The following is an 11,614-nucleotide window of genomic DNA, read 5'->3' on the forward strand; positions in this document are numbered from 1 at the left end:
AATGAGTTTGCATTCAAATGTTAGAGGTATTTGTAGGCATTCACCTACCTTATCTTCTAGATTAGCATAAAACAGTTTAATTTTTTGCTACATAGATATCCTAACACCTATGGGGCATCCAGGCTACCTAATAATTTCTCACGGTTTAACTAGCCTAAAGCCATAACTAAGTAACCATTGTTGAGGCTCACCTCATCCCAGGAAGTTGAGCTCATATCTTTTCTAAGGCCAGTAGGGTTGCAAACTCCTTGTAGACCTCTAGTAATCCATCCATTGACGCCTTCCCTAATGCCATTATACAAGCATTGTCATTAGCAATTAAGCAGTTGATATTCCCCCCTATTGGTGTTCAGTGTAAGTTCCTCATGCAACTACCTCTATCTTGCTTTCCTCCTTACATGCCCTTGCTTTTTGCATGTCACTCTTTTGGATCTTCTCCACCTCCTTCATCTATGGCTCGGAGTCTTTTTATTACATGTGGCTACTAATAAGTAGTTTTTTTATATAACTTTTGTCTAGTTTCCTTTGTGCATTTGATAAGAAGTGTCTATATCTATTTTCTAGTTTTCTTTACACGCGCATCGAAAGGGCATGTTGTTAAAATCTTGTGTGTCCTTTATTCCTTTTTTTTGGGGGGGGATTTTCAATGATCATATTTTTTTGAATTAAAAAAAAATCGTGTTAACTCGTTTTAGGTTTATGGACTTTTTAGTGGTTTAGAAGTAGTGTTGAGAAGCTTTTAGTGGTTGGTCGTTTTGCCGAGATTGAGGAGTTGCTTGGTCGGCATTAATGTTAGCATACCGCACTCAAAGTTACGACCATCCCACTACTCGTGATTCATAGTTTGTTACTTAGTCGTGATTGTCACAGCATAGCATCGACTAATTAGCCATGATTGGTGACTACTTGTAATTAATTAGTCGTGATTACTGATTAGTCATAATTCACCAGAGTAATAGTCACGATTAATGTTGGTAATCACTATTAACATCGATCTGTATCGTGTGTTTAGTTATTAATAGCGAGCCAATTAGTTAACATATTTATTACATTAATTAATTAACACACAATTAGTTAAAATGATTAGTATTAATTAATTAATTAAGCTAGTTAAGTTATTTACTATAGTATTAGTTAAAACTATTAGTAACAATTAATCATTATTTTAGCTAGTTAGTAGGTAATGATTTGTTAAAATGATTATTAATTGATTCATTAATTAGTTTAGGTAATCAATTAGTTTAGTTAGTTAGCACGTAACGATTAGTTCGTTCAAACGATAATCAATTAATTATTTTAAGTAATGATTAGTTATAACGATTAGTTTTAGTAATACTTAATTAGTTAGTTTAGTTAGGAGTAACAATTAGTTTACTTTAATATAGTTTAATGAATGACTAATTAATTACATGGTCAAAATGACTAGTTTAGTTACTAAAATGGTAATTAATTAGTTTAATTAGTAGTAGCGAATAGTCAAAACATAGTTTAGTAAAATGATTAGTTTAGTTTAATATAGATTAAGCAATGACTAACTTAAAATGATTAGTTCGATTAGTGTTAATTAATTAATTTAGTTCAATAAATGCCTAATTAATTAAAATAATCAATAGTTTACTTATTAATAGACTTAATTAATTGATACATTATTTATTTAATAGTTTAGCATTCCTTCTTTTTAAGGGTTGAATGCAAACTAATATCCATACTAATAGTTTTGGTGGTTGTTCAACGTATACTAATAGTTGGCACCTCCTAAGTTACATTAGATAACTTGGCTCATTTTCATCAAATTAAATTGCATAACTTCATCATGAAGTTCGACTAGGTTAGTTTAAATTACTTAAGTTATTTTGATTAAATTAAAGTAGATTATTTAATTCGATCAATAAAGGTAGTTAGGCTACTTAATTAATTTAATTGATTTGAATACATACCAATGAATTCGTTTAGTTAATTTTAAATATTAATAGTGTTAATGAATTTCCATCGATTAGTTAGTTTTGATTATTGTTCATATAAGCATAATAATTTCAAGGGCATTAAATAATTTGATTAGTAGTTTTGATTAATTATTTTACTAGTAATATATTAATTAACTTGATTAGTAATTTTTTAATTATTTGATTAGTAGTTAATTACATTACAATTATAGATATGGTAATTATAGTGCTAGTTTTGATTAGTGTTCATATAAACATAATAATTTCATGGAAATTGATGAATTTGATTATGGGCATTAATTAATTTTGTAAGTAGTTTAGATTAATTTTATAATTTTTTTAATTAGTAGTTAATTTCTTTAAGATTATAATAATGATAATTATAGTATAATGTATTAATTAATACTAAGAGTAACTAGTTCAATAATTTAGTAATCAATTACTTTATGATTATAGTCATGGTAATTATAGAGTAATAAATTAGTTAGTAATATAGATAATTAATTAAATAATTTAGTAATCAATTACTTTACGACTAGAAAAATGGTAATTATATTACAATGAATTAATTAGTAGTAATAGTAATTAATGAACTAATTAGTCATTAATAATTCAGTAGTTAATTAAATTAGTATTCAATAATCACTTTATTTAGTTAATTAATTGATTGATTGATTAGTGTTTAATAATTATTTTGGTCAGTTAGTTAATTTATTTATAATGCAATTAATTAACTAGTTGTATAATAATTAAATAATTAGTTATTAGAGATTTATCAGTAAATTACTTTGTAATTATAGGAATCTAAATTATAGTATAATGAATTAGTTAAAAGTGATGGCAAATAAATTAATTTTCAGTAAAGTATGACAATTAATTAGTGTTATTCAATTAAAACTTAATATAAATATAGATAAGTTTACTAATACTTTCAGTAGTTACATTGTTATTATTTTCCAAATAATTGTTTGCTTTAGAATTAATGCAGTTTGGTCATTTTCTTCTATCTTATCATTGCAAGTTTGAGTTTAGTAAAGGCAATTGGAATCATCATACATATCATCTTTGAAAATGTTAGATTCTATGTTTTCCCATTTTTGTTATCATCAACAGTAAAGGAAAGCAAAGCAAAGAACAGTCCACACCTTCTCAAAAGACAGGGGAATGGCACCTTCCCCCATAATTATAAAACGAGGAGACATGTGCCAGCTCTTTAGCATGCTTGCGTATTCTTTTTTCTTACTATTTCACTTTTACAAAGTTATAAGTTTTAGTCTCAAATGGAACGTGTTTTTAAAAATTGATGAACATAAAATGCAGCAAATCTTAAACTTTGATCAAGCAAATTTTTGGTTTTTCACTTTCTGTTTTGCAAGGTGCCTTGATCAACAGAACATGCCAAGCTATACTACAAGTTTCTAACGAAATCTAATTAGCTCCAAAAACTTATAAATATTTTTCATATTTTCCATACTTTAAAAGACATGTTGTTTCATTTTGCTCAACTATACTTGAAGACATTTTGTGGCTTCTTCAAGCATACGGATTAAGATGGAAGAGTCCATTCAATCATGGAATCGTACTATTCTAACACATAAATATACATTTTTATATTAATAGGATACACAATAGTAATAGACTCTTTGCAAATACGAAATTATAGGTCTTCATTATGGTCTTTTAGGAAAAGGAAAACTATGACTCCTAGAAAAAAAAACACTAAAATCATATGCTACAAGTTGGTAGAATATACACAAATTTAAATTATCTTGAGCGATGGAATGTGCAAGCATCATTGGCACACTAACAATATATACAAGTTGTGGAGTAGTCACAATGCATCATCAAACTATAGTCTCACAAACAAGTAATAGATATACAAAATAAATGCAAGTTTCAATTTAGTAAGTAATCAATTGAAATGATTCTAGAATAACACTGTAAAAGATCCCTGTTTGATCTAATGTTACAAACAAAAAGTGAAGCACGTTATATTTTTCACACAACATAGTCAAGGCTGATCAACATGAGTTTTTATGCATCATCCTTTGGGACAACAATTGGCTTCTACAAAGAACAACAACATTCAAAACAGACGGCTTACCTACAACAAGCTCATCCTACCCAGATATCATGTTGGAGAATGCACTATTCCTATTCCTTGCACAAGCCCTATATCCTAATCTTATACCAACTAAAATAAGCTATGCTGATTGCAAACAACACAAGTAATACACCTGCTTGTAAAGAGACATCGATAACTATAAGTGAGCGAACAAAAACATTTTTAATGAGGAAGTCATCAAGCATATACTTCATTATAGCATTCCTGCATCAATACCAGGGCCCCCTTCTTGGCACTCGTGTAAGTTAAAGAACCTTATCACAATGGTTGACGTGTGGGGCATGCCTCACTTTTTCTTTATGCTTACTAAAGATGAGGTGACTAGTATTACAAGGTGGGCTAAGATTAAATGGAAGCCATTGGATTGTCATGTTGAGTGCATTATTCTATTTCACACCAAGTTCTACTTGTTTTCCAATTGATGCATCATTGGGAAAGCTAGTTGTATAGGATGTGTCCACAGCATCATGTTATTAGGTATGAGATTCGACATAGGGGCTCATTATATGCACATGTCATCTTGTGGTTTCACGATGCAGACATTGACAGTACAATGAATTATATATACTCATACATTCCATCAAACAATGATCAATGCAATTCGATACAAAAATTAAGAGCCCTTGTCTTAGCAAAAAAACTGCATAAGTGTCATCGCGCTTGCTATATAACTAGTACTAGCAGCCATGAAAAATGTAAGTACAAATTTCCATTTGCTTCAGACAACAATCCAAAACCAACAATAGACCCTAAAATGCAACGATACATCTACTATCCTCTCGGAGATGAGCACTGCAATGTCATGCCATATCACCCAACATTATTAGTCTTATGGGGATCCACATGAACATTCAACGAGCAAAAAATTCATCCATCTCATCCTACCTGTTGAAATATACAATGAAGGCCAAGCCAATGGGCAGATTAAACATGCAGAGAGAAGATACCAAAAGACTAGTCTTGCAAGACTTAGATTCAAATAAGCAAAAACTAGTCTCTTCCATAATACTTTCCAAGCCAATATCTCCCACCGAGGCGACCTTGAAATGCATGTAAATTTTGATATTAACAAGAACCAAAGCTATCAAATACATAGACACCTCCCCTACTAGCATATGACAAGGAAAGCTCACAAGGACAAGAAATATCATCATACACCCTATTGATCTATACTATGCTCGAACATCATGCTTAGACAACCTAATATTCTATGAGTATCACAAAGACTACATCGCCAAACATATATCTACATATGATCTCAAAGACAATCTACAAGACGCTTACGAAAACATCATTAAACATCACAAAAGACTAGTATGATTCATTGATTTTCATTCGAGCTTTCTCTTCAACACATTAGTACAATGAGTAATGTTCATATCTGAGAACGAGCTGATAACTGATGAAAATACAACACAATCTTTCTACATAGAGTATCAACTTCATAATCTCATGTCATGAATGAGAAAGACCTCAAAATGTACATAACCAAGTATACTCAAAGAAATTTACTTGCATCGGCGGACCAAGGACCCACCAACTAATGAATATGGTGAACCAAAAAATCCCATTCATTAAAGACAGCCCAACAATATTCACAGCAACTCTAGCATCAACTAAGTATTAGAACATTGCCGTATCAACACAAACCAAGATATTGTAGTAGCTAACAAAATAGTTCAAAACAATACTTGGTAGTACCTTAACACCAGAACAAGAAGCAGTCTACAACCAACACGTTAATGTAAAATTTGGCCTCCACATCATTAGTGCTATGCTAGGTAATGGAAAAAGCTTCCTCATACATTATTATAATTACAATCTCATTGCCAAGAATAAGAGTATTGCTAGCAACAAGTACAAGAGCAGCCATAGCTAGACTATCCAGCATGTCGACCATAATTCACTACCAATTTAAGATACCGGTCCATGCACATTAATATTATGTATCATACCAAGAGATGGAAGAGCACTACATCGCGATAAGAGAAGCATACACAATCATCATTGATGAGATGTCGATTTTGACACGTATGATATTTGATATAATAGTATGCCAGATAGCCAGTGTTTGCCAAGGCTCTCTAGTCAATCCATTTAACGAAAAGCTTCTGATACTGTTTGGTGACCTTACACGATTGGCAGGCACCAATCTATAACCATCGGATAAAATCCTACAAACAATGTTACATCACATTGTCAACATATTAGATACATGCACAACACCACATCCCCTACACTTCAATCCCAAGACTTGCCATTCCTTCAATTTGTGCAAGTGATTATGCATCAGTATCCAACCAAGGAAGAGATACAACAATGCCTAGATGAGTCTATCATTGACGAGAATGAGGTCCTAGAATTCATAGACCAGAAAATAACAATCATATGCACACACAAGAAAGACGTTCATAAGTACAACAAGCAAATTCTGTATAAATACTATGTAAAACAAGTTAAGGGAGCCAATTTGGAAAAACTTCCCTTTGATAAAGAGAGGTGTGCATGTTTGATATTGCCTCCTTAGACTCTCCGTAGATTATGACTAGCATAATAAATTGGATGATCGATATTCTTATCATATGCTTGGTATACAGAAAAACTCCCACTATATCCATAGAAGCATCGGCATGAATATGAAACTCTTTAGTCCGATTAGGTGAAACCAAGATTGGTCCTTCCACCACTAACCTAAGTTTTAGTTTCTCAAATGCAGCTTGACATGCTGAGTCCCAATCATAAGGTTGATTCTTCTTGAGTAAGGTGGTTAAAGGTGAAGTTGCTGCTGCTACAAATGACTCTATAAAACACCGATAAAAGTTTAGATGACCAACCATCGTAATTGCTTTAAATTTTGCACTGTAGGTGAATCAACAATTTTCTGTCCTTTTGCCATATCCATTACAATGTGTGAGAATTCTTCAAGGACCATGTCTATTCTGAAGTTATTGAGTGCCACATATATTAGGATGGTGAGATAGTTTTGCTTACTTTGTGGAAAGTCAAAATTTCATTCTTGAGAGATGTTGGGAACTTGGTGTCTTGAATGTGTTGGTCTATTACTAGCATTATTCCTGTTGTGTTGTGCATTGAAGATGTTCAAAATCTTGATGATGAGCAAGACGATAATGATGATATTCAATTGGTTTGCTAAGAAATACTAGTTGGATTGTCTTTTAATCTTGACAAGGTGATATATACATTCTCAAAGATAAGGGTTTAGGATCAGTAATTGGAAGTGGAAAAGTCAATGTTCTGTCTTTGTCTTCATAAGCATGTTTAGAGAGAGGCTATGAAGCTTTAAGGGTTATTTCTTATGAAACAAGAAACAACATGATGCAATCGGACAAGGCTTGCCCAAAGCTTGATAGGGCTAGTTAAAAACCAATCCAAGGGAAATGTTAAAAGGATTAGACCAATATTGAAATTGAATCTTGATTTCACAAATTTATTTGAATCATTTGTCAAACTGTGGTTAAGTATAAAAATTGGGTTTGGTTGATGTAGATATGTTGTAATACTTCATGTAGAAGTTCTTTGCATAGTGCCTAAATCTAGCTACTATGACATTGAGAAAAAATCTCAAGAATCTTAAAACATTGTTTGGTCTATGTGTGTGTATGATTTAGATTGATGGTTGTGTGGGTGAGTCTCTAATGATTGCAATGTTTTGAATGATTGTGCTATTATTTCATGCATTAGAATTGCATTGATTGCTTATGACAAAATGAAGTAACTTGGTTTTATGAAATGATTGCATCTATTGCTTACAAGCAAAATATACGAACATCCATGCTACATTAGTGTTGCTTTCAACCCTCAACATATTGAAACTTAAGACTTGTATGTACACAAAAGTAAAAACCAATCTAACTTGTACTAATCAGTATGACCATATTTGTATTGACTCTTTCATTTTCCAAGAATTAGAACACCCAAGAAACCAACAAATATAAAACAAGCTCCTTGGTATGGTTGTCCACTTGGATTACATTGGCGCGATTTCCTTCCAAATAGTGTTATTACAAGTTATTGATAAATCATGATGACATGTGAGACTTGCATTAGGAAATTGAAATTGAGTTTGGTGCTTTAAAAAATTTACATTTATTTTGAAATTTGCTTTGTAACAAGGGAGATACATAGAAACTAGGAGTTAGACACCCAATCACACTAACCGGGATATATAAGGTGTAAGAGTCCCAATTTAGGGCAACCAATTATTATCAAGAAGATACTCTTCACCTTCATCTTCAGCTTCCATGGCTTCCTCCTTCTTTCTCCCCTCTTTTGTGTCTTTCTCTCTCCTCTTCTAGTCTTCCTTTCTCTTCTTCTTGCTTTCTTTCTCTCTCTTCAATTCTTTCTCCTCTCTCCTCTTAGTGTCATTCATTACAAGTGGTGTCAGAGCATCAGGCTTTGGTCCTTTTATTTTTTCTCCCTTTTCAGAGCATCAAGCTTTGGTCCTTTTATTCTTTCTCCTTTCTCCCTTTTCAAATCCCAAAACCCTAGTCAAATTATAGGTACATGTACAGTAGGAAAGACTATAGTTAGTCTCAGCTTTTTGGAGCAAGCAGGAGCTATGGATGGAGACTCAAACATATCTGGAGGTAAAATGGCTAAACTAGTAGGTCATCACTTCTTTTCATGGAAATTTTAGGGGTTCCTGGCCAAGTTTAGAGACCCAAGAGTTAGTTGAGGGCAAAACCTCAGTTACTTTTTGCATCAACTCTCCTTCTCTCTCTTCTCTTGAAATTTTCCAAGGCTACCAGCCCCTACAACCTCCCAAATCTTGCTCCAACTCCCTCCAAGACATCAACCAGCACTAGGGATTGATCCTCCACATCCCCAGCTACAATTTTCATACCCGGGAGAACAGGGAAACCATGCCATAAGCATGGGGCATAGCAATCCGCAATTTGCGATGTAAATTGAGCTACTACCCTTGCCCTCCTCCTGCCTTCTACTCCACCTTCTTGTATCTCCCTTGGCCTCTGTGACCCCCTGGGCAATTGGTTGAACCCTCCTTGAGCAAGATTGGTACCTCTCCCTCTAATATTAAGCTCTCGAATGTGAACACCCTATTGTACACTGTCTGAGAGGTAGCCATTGAAGCTCATCCCAAGCTCTTACTTCAACTGCAACCTTTGGAAACTCAGCCCCCTCAGAAGACCCTTTGCATTAAAGATTGCATAGGCTTTATTAGTTCAATCCCTCATTGTATGCATGTGTCCACTGAAAGTCAATATCTAGTTTGCCTCCTAATGCATCATAACTAATCCTAAATCAATTTTAGTTGCTGACATTAACCCCCCTCTTTATCTTGTGTGCCTTGGATAAGCCTCAAAGTGAGTAATAGACCTTTGTAAATGGGTAAGTAGCAGCCTGGTGAGTCACTGGATTGCCAACTTGTTCATCCTTGCATCTCATGAAATGACCCAATGTTTCCTTTTCGATGCATCTCATGCTGATTGCTTAATAAAAAGGTCTTCCATGTATACTCCAGCTGAGGAAAAAGGCCAATGCTAGGCGAGGTGATAAGACAAAAGAGAGGTGACCCTCCCTTACCACCGAAGACCCTGGAGGGGTGCGCAACCCGGCCCAAGGGAAACTTTGCCCACCCCCTGGTGATCTAGAGCCCGATACTTGTATGTAGGTGCAGGTATTATCCTATGATCACCAACTCTCCTTATGCAATGATTTCCCTTGGACACCCTTTCAATATTGATGGTACCAATGTATGACACTTGAAGTGCATGCAATCAAAAGAGATGTATGGCAATAAGCTTCACTTATGTAGTGATGACACAGCAGATGGACATGTAATTATGCTTGGCATAGTGATCAATATGCTTAGGATGTTATCCATGTTGTTTCTTAGGCCCCTGATTATATGAGTCATTCATATAGTGCTTTTACATTAAGGGACAGACAGTGTTTTTAGTCACATTCAAGCAGGACAGTCATACAAATCCAATTACAAAAAAAATAAATATTACACCTCAAAGTAGACCCTATAGCTCATCTCAAAGAGGGATTTGTCCCCTCCTGTTTGAATCAAAAATCTCCCCAATCGGAGCTACAGTCTAAAAGTTATGCCCATTTTTGTGCACTAAAATCACTATGGACAGGGTGCAAACCACTCCAGGACACAAACATAGAAATCCCATTGTGAAATATTCTGATCATTTTTTGTCACATAGATTAATATCTCATCTCAAAGAGGGCTTTGTTCCCTCCAATCTGAATCAAAAATCTCACCAATCTCATCAAAAACCCCATTTACTAACAGGGGGTCCTGTGGACTGCATCGAGATGGCTAGCGTGAAAGGCAAAAGTAAGGCCCATGAAGAACTCTGGAGGGAGATTAGAGACTCCATGACCTCTATGAATGATGAACCCAGCTTAGCACAAGATTACCATGGTGATATGTAGGAGAAAATGCCTGATACGGATCCTTACAACCTACTCAACCACACCTTATGTCAGCATGAACTTCGTCACATGGAAAGGCATAATGAGATGGTCACCAGCCACTACCAAATGATGTCCAAGTTTGATGAAGCAATTGAGAAAATGGCCCTCTCAAACTCCAGGACTCAATAAACCTTGGAGCAGCTCACTACTCTTGTTGCTCATCTAGGTATAGCTTCATCCCAAGAGAAGGAAAATGAATCTAATCGTGAATCTAGACGCCCGCCACCAGTAAAGCCACTGCATGGCCCACAAGGCATCCCCCTTCTACCTATGAGGTTGGTGAACCCTCTCATGTGCATGAAAAGTCCCCCCGTTGATCTCCCCCATCAACCATGTAGCCAACCCCCCACTAAGGCCCTCTCCTACCATTGGTAGAAGCTCCCCCACTCTCCCTAGGAGCCCTAATGGAATCTATATGAATCAGTCCCATCATGGACATTATGGTACTAATGGCCACCATAGCAATCATGGGCAGCATCATGGGATAAATGCACCACATGGTATGTATAGGCAGCAAGGTATGTATGGACATCATGGGATGCATCGACAGCAAGGGTTTCATGGGCAACAAGGCCCTCAAGATATGTGTGGCAATATTCTTCTCACTAAGTACAATGGGCAATCCCCCTTACCACCTTCAGACTTGGAGGAATGGACATCCAAGTTGGAGTCCTACTTCAATATCTACCCTCGCACTAATGATAAGAAATTTATATTTGCCTCTCTCCACTTGGAAGGATTTTTCCACACATGGTAGCGCTATATCAATCGAAAGAATCATTAGTTTGTTGATTGGGAATACTTTAAAATGCAAATGGTTCAAGTATTTGTGTCCCCTACCTGTGGAAAAAGAGTGGTTGGCAAGACAATGGTACACTCTTGACCAACGTAATCTCATTGTGCGTGAGTACACAAATGAATTTATGAACTTGACCATGTATTTGGAGAGCATTAGCGATTATGCCAAATTGTATAAGTATATCTATGGGTTGGAACCAAGCCTATTGGCAAATATCATGGCCCAAAATTCTACCACACTATTTGAAGCAATTGAATTGGCTGAGAGATATGC

Source organism: Lygodium microphyllum, chromosome 12, assembly GCF_053477565.2.
Source record: "Lygodium microphyllum isolate KBCC chromosome 12, Lygodium_microphyllum_v1.1.10, whole genome shotgun sequence".
In the NCBI taxonomy this organism is placed as follows: Eukaryota; Viridiplantae; Streptophyta; class Polypodiopsida; order Schizaeales; family Lygodiaceae; genus Lygodium; species Lygodium microphyllum.